We start from the raw sequence: 6,876 nt of genomic DNA on the forward strand, positions 1-6,876 counted from the left end.
TAAAGACCCCCATCTTAACATATGTTGTTCCAGGAACCCCTCAGAAGCAAAGATCTTAGTTAAAAACGTTTGCTCTGAAAGAATATAATTATATTGAAAGATTTTTGCCACATTTTCAAGATTTAATGCTATTTTTCAACCGCTAAAGTATAACATAGGGGTTCCCGCCCTGAAGGGTTAAAAACTTGTTTTGACCAGAAATGCATTCTTGGAGATCAAGGATCAAGATGGCGCGCTCCAGTCTCGATGACATCATCAGCTAGCTGCCCAATGCTAATGTGAGTAGCATCTCGATGACATCATCAGCTAGCAACCCAATGCTAATGTGAGTAGCATCTCGAGTGGATAAAGATAACTATATAAGAGCGATCTTGGCGTACATCTACGCCAATGGCACCACCTGGTGGCCAGACCAGGCTGATACCTGTCCATTTAAACTAGACGGGCCTGTTGACTGATACCTGTCCATTTAAACTCTAGACGGGCCTGTTGACTGATACCTGTCCATTTAAACTCTAGACGGGCCTGTTGACTGATACCTGTCCATTTAAACTCTAGACGGGCCTGTTGACTGATACCTGTCCATTTAAACTCTATAGACGGGCCTGTTGACTGATACCTGTCCATTTAAACTCTAGACGGGCCTGTTGACTGATACCTGTCCATTTAAACTCTACACGGGCCTGTTGACTGATACCTGTCCATTTAAACTCTATAGACGGGCCTGTTGGCTGATACCTGTCCATTTAAACTCTGTAGACGGGCCTGTTGACTGATACCTGTCCATTTAAACTCTGTAGACGGGCCTGTTGACTGATACCTGTCCATTTAAACTGTCCCAAAGTTTTTAGGAGAGTTTACAATAAGGCCCGACCCTAACTGGGCCCTCATCTGACCCTCAAAACACTGCCCCCCCCCCCCCCCCCCCGCTATCTCCATATATGGAGCGGACCTGTTCTGAAATTCCATATACCAGTATGTTGATCTGACCTCATCAAACCCTGTACACTCAAGACACGCTCCATATATGGCCAGTACAGAATTAATTCCATGTTGATCTGACCCCCCCCACCCCCATGCCAAAGCGCCAGCTCTCGCCCAGCAGTCTGCCGTCAACGAGGTGGGTGCGTGCACGCCACCTCGGAGCGTCTTACTGGTGGTGGTAATAATAATAATAAGCAGACAGACAAGTTTATCTCAGAGTTCAGGTTCCATTTATTATTATTATTATTTATTTATTTTTTATAAATAGACACACTCTGACACATTGTTTAAAATATAAAAAATACAATAGCATTATTATTCTGGACACTTTAATTTTCTTTTCTTTTTAATGTTAGGTATTTTATCAGCATCTAAATGTTTCTTCTTATTATTATTATTATAGACTAGATTTAATTTAAATGTTCACATCATCATCATCATGATGAAGAAGAACTTCAGTAGAAAATGGACATGCGGTCACATCGTTACATTTAATCCAGTCAGCCAATAGGAACACAATACAAAATAACACACGCACAAGCACACACGCGCACGCAAGCACACATGCGCGCACACACACACGCACGTACGCGCACACACAGTGCAGTAACGGAATCATCTTGGTTGTGTTGTTAGAGCAGTGGTTCCCAACGCCCCCTGGAGGACCGTGAGGATATTGCAAGTCGGCCGACCTTCAAATGATTGACGATATTTTTGTATTTTCATGATAATTTAACGATAATAATCAATGTAAAAAATGCAAGGTATTTGACCACCTAGAGGACGACTCTGCCCGTTTTCAACCTTTCTTCGTATAAATTACCTTACGGTCTTTTCTATAAATTACCTTACGGTCTTTTCTATGAATTACCTTACGGTCTTTTCTATGAATTACCTTACGGTCTTTTCTATAAATTACCTTACGGTCTTTTCTATAAATTACCTTACGGTCTTTTCTATGAATTACCTTACGGTCTTTTCTATGAATTACCTTACGGTCTTTTCTATAAATTACCTTACGGTCTTTTCTATAAATTACCTTACGGTCTTATATAATCTACCAGGAAGAGGTTGAGAACTGCTGTCTTTGACAAACGTATTCCATTAAATAAAGGTTAAATAATTTGTAACTACTACGGATCATTTAAGGAAACAAAGATAAATATCAATGTAGAAATGTTCATTTCTAAGTTTTCCCACACATTGAATGAACATTTTGTTTGTGGTGGAATGGTCTTTATTTGCCCTTTAAAATACATCAAATAATGTTCCTCTGTTTTTAAAATACATCAAATAATGTTCCTCTGTTTTTAAAATACATCAAATAATGTTCCTCTTGTGCTATAGTGTTGTCCTGAATTTGTCATTGGACAGACAGACAGGCAGACAGACAGACAGACAGTCCTTTGTCAGTATCCCATAGGCTGTATGAACAGCAGCCATATTGAACCACACACACACACACACACACACACACACAATAATTTAAAACTCATTTTGGTAACAAGCAGGTGTACAACTAAAGGTATTCCTCAAGCACATTAACCCAATCGGTGCCAAACTCGAGATATCTCGTGAATAGCAATTTAATCCCTCCCACATTAATCTGAGGTCGCGCTACACAGCCTAGAGTGAGGCTGGACTACGATATGTTAGTCCACAGCCTAGAGTGAGACTATGGACTACAGATATGTTAGTCCACAGCCTAGAGTGAGGCTGGACTACAGATATGTTAGTCCACAGCCTAGAGTGAGGCTGGACTACAGATATGTTAGTCCACAGCCTAGAGTGAGACTATGGACTACAGATATGTTAGTCCACAGCCTAGAGTGAGGCTGGACTACAGATATGTTAGTCCACAGCCTAGAGTGAGACTATGGACTACAGATATGTTAGTCCACAGCCTAGAGTGAGACTATGGACTACAGATATGTTAGTCCACAGCCTAGAGTGAGACTATGGACTACAGATATGTTAGACCACAGCCTAGAGTGAGGCTGGACTACAGATATGTTAGTCCACAGCCTAGAGTGAGACTATGGACTACAGATATGTTAGTCCACAGCCTAGAGTGAGGCTGGACTACAGATATGTTAGTCCACAGCCTAGAGTCAGACTATGGACTACAGATATGTTAGTCCACAGCCTAGAGTCAGACTATGGACTACAGATATGTTAGTCCACAGCCTGGAGTGAGACTATGGACTACAGATATGTTAGTCCACAGCCTGGAGTGAGACTATGGACTACAGATATGTTAGTCCACAGACTAGAGTGAGACTATGGACTACAGATATGTTAGTCCACAGCCTAGAGTCAGACTATGGACTACAGATATGTTAGTCCACAGCCTGGAGTGAAGCTGGACTACAGATATGGAGACTGTCACTTCCGCTTTCTGGCTTTCTCTCTCTGCCCTCAACAACGCCACCTAGAGGGCTGGGCAGGATTGTGTTTGTAACGTACCTACAATACATTCTACATGTTATTTTAATATTTTATCATCGTATTTCTGTATTTATTTTAATATTTCATGGTTATATCTCTGGATGATCTCTTGGGTCTTCGTAGATGTAAATGTTTTATTTCTCACAGTGATTCAAACAGAACAGTACATTACAGTACAGTACTGATACAGTACTGTATCAGAACAGTACTCGCCAATAAGACCTGCAGTGCTCCAGGTAAGGTAGGGTAAGTGATATTTTGTGGTTAAATCAAATAGTTTTTTGGTACAGTGTTAAATCACTATATTGTGACAGTAATCATTGCTATAGAGTGTGTTCAGTTACAGTGTTAAATAGCTCTATATAATATGGAGGTTTTTTAACACTTAATTTAACCAAAGAATATCACTTCCACACACACACACACACACACACACACACACACACACACACACACACACACACACACACACACACACACACACACTCACAAGTAGAACCATTTATGACCACCAGGGGTCTTCAATGTTTTCCAGGACAAAGACCCCCCCACACCCCTCTTACTGAGACAACATGTAGTCCAGGAAGGAAGTGAGCCCAGTGTCCATGACATCACTGGTGACATCACTGGCTCTGCTGACATCACTGGTGACATCACTGGCTCTTTGAACATATTATAATATCTAAAAAAAAACACGTAAAAAACAAACCCAGGAAAGTGTTTGTGTTGTTCTAAGCGTCATTAAAATAAGATCTGGTTGCAAAAGGGGTGAAGTGGCCCTTTAATTCCAGCAAACCTGTTGAGACGAGATGTGATGAACGACAGACAGACCTGTGATGACAGGTCTGACACAGACACAGTGTGTCTGTTGTCTTTTTGCATAGAAAGTAACTAAAGGTTATGCAATAACCGTGGTTAAAACCAAAGAAAAAGTAACCGTGTTTTTAGAGACAATTAAATAAGAAATATACATGCCGTTGAAATCATGTCGTGATACACATTAACGCAGACCTCATTGAAAAAGGAATCAAGTTTAAAAAGGATGTATTCGTTACAAAATTAGACCTCAAGTCCCTTTAATGCAGAAGGCTTCTAAAATAAAGAAAACGGCTGTTAAATATATTTTTTTGAATGATGAAAAGAAATAAAAAAACACTGTATTCATCATCTTTCATCAGACAGGCAACATTCTAATAACATCACCATATATATATATATATATATATATATATATATATATATATGTGTATGGGCCTTTCTCGGCCCCACCCCTCTCCAATTGTTTATATTGTGTTTAGTTTCCAAGATGGCCGCAGCACCAGGAGGGGGTGGGGCGGAGGTGTGCGGGTGGAGTAGACATATGCCCTTACTGGGCTGCGTTCACACATTCAAGACACCTGTCTTGCGTTTGTCTTGTGTCTGTGTTTAATGGCCGCTCCAATGCATTTCCAATGGAAGCCCATATGGTTTGACCAAACATTTTGTTTGATGGGGGGAAGGGGGGGCAGAACACATACATCAAAGCTGTGTTCAGACACAAGTCAGGTGTCAGACACAAGGCAAGTGTCTTGAATGCAGCCCAGTAAGGGCATATGTCGACCCCGCCCACTCACCTCCACCCCACCCCACCCCCCCCCTGGTGCTGCGGCCATCTTGGAAACAAAACACAATATAAACAATGGGAGAAGGGTGGGGCAGAGAAAGGCCCTTATTACAGTACAAGTGAGAAAAACTGAACAAAGGCGTTGGTTTTCCCGGTGCGGCAGGCCGTTGCCGGGTTGGTCCTCCGAGCCGGTAAACACGTCGTCGGGTGGGGCGTGGGGGTTAGGTGGGGTCACGGTGGCCGGCCATCGGTGAGTCCTGGTTGGCCCGCCGGCCTCCCGTTCGCATTCTTTTTCTTTTTTTTGGACCTCCACCCCGAGAAAAAATTATCGTTGTCCGCTGGCTCATGCTGTCTATGGGAACGCAGTTTTTATAACGCTAATATCTCGGAGTCTTCTTCCAGGCTGCGTTTTTATTTTATTTTATCAAAACAAGCTTGATTTGCGACTCATTTCTCTAAACGATGTGATCGCTGGTTACATAACGACCGCAGGAACCCGTTACATAGCGATAATTCACTTCCTGTCATTCCATTCACTGAGAGAAAAGGCTTTCAAAATAAGACGGCTTAACGTTGGAGTAGACGGTGGCGTCCTGCGAGTTGTCCAAATCAACCACCAGATGGCGCTGGTGGCGGCGAATGAGTTTTAATTTATATCGTCTAGGGCAGTGGTTCTCAACCATTGGTCCTTGAGGGGGTTCCAGGTGGTCCGGGGACCACCAGGGTTCCTTGGGGAGGGTTCCAGGTGGTCCGGGGACCACCAGTGGTCCTTGAGGGGGTTCCAGGTGGTCCGGGGACCACCAGGGGTCCTTGAGGGGGTTCCAGGTGGTCCGGGGACAACCAGTGGTCCTTGAGGGGGTTCAGGTGGTCTGGGGACCACCAGGGGTCCTTGAGGGGGTTCCAGGTGGTCCGGGGACCACCGGTGGTCCTTGAGAGGGTTCCAGGTGGTCCCCATGCAGCTAAATGATGGAGAGTTGGTAACCAAATGGACCCTTATAGATCTTTAACTCTTGAGACTTTGAAATGAAACCAAATGGACCGTACACGGTTCCATTTGGTTTCATTTTACGCTCTCAAGAGTTAAACATCTGTATTACTTAATAATTTACAAGACGTCTATACAATATTAGAGAAAAGCCTAATTGTTATTTTGATCAAAATGTGGCTTTTATCTCTCCTAATGGTATAAACATCAACACAGCATGGAATTGTGGACAAAATCTCATCCAACGATAACAAAATATTCTTTAGTTTTGGGTCTGAGAGGCTGAGGGCTCTATTTCCGTCACCGCTAAACCCCTTATCCATAAACTTCTTTGCTTTTTTTTCTCCAATGTAAATCGACACGTTGCAAGCTTGTAGATTGGCTATTTTAACTATTAAAAAAATGTTTTTGATGCGGCATTCCTATACCTAACCTGACTCGGCCAGATGGTGGCAGTATTGAGTTCAACAGTTCCCTCCTCCTACCTCAATCTGGTCTCTCAAGCAGAAACGATGAACAGGAAGCAGCGGGACAACAGTGATGATAGCTCCATAATAATGTAGAGTTGTAGTCCTGTTAGCTTGTGTTTACATTAGAGTTGTAGTCCTGTTAGCTTGTGTTTACATTAGAGTTGTAGTCCTGTTAGCTGTGCGCTGTGGCAGAGCTTCAATACGCCACCAGTCTGGCGTTGATCCCGCCTCTAGTGGACGTACAGCCGCGTATCGCTCCGATCAGAACAGGATCGGAGTTTCGTCGTCTCTGCCCGAGAGAGACCAGATGGAAGCAGGAGGAGGAACTCACCGCTGCCCCTCCTGCTTCCATCTGGTGGAGTCAGGAGGTGTTCACCCGCCCGGTT

Source organism: Protomyctophum bolini (genome assembly GCF_963924005.1).
Source record: "Protomyctophum bolini genome assembly, chromosome: 6".
NCBI lineage: Eukaryota > Metazoa > Chordata > Actinopteri > Myctophiformes > Myctophidae > Protomyctophum > Protomyctophum bolini.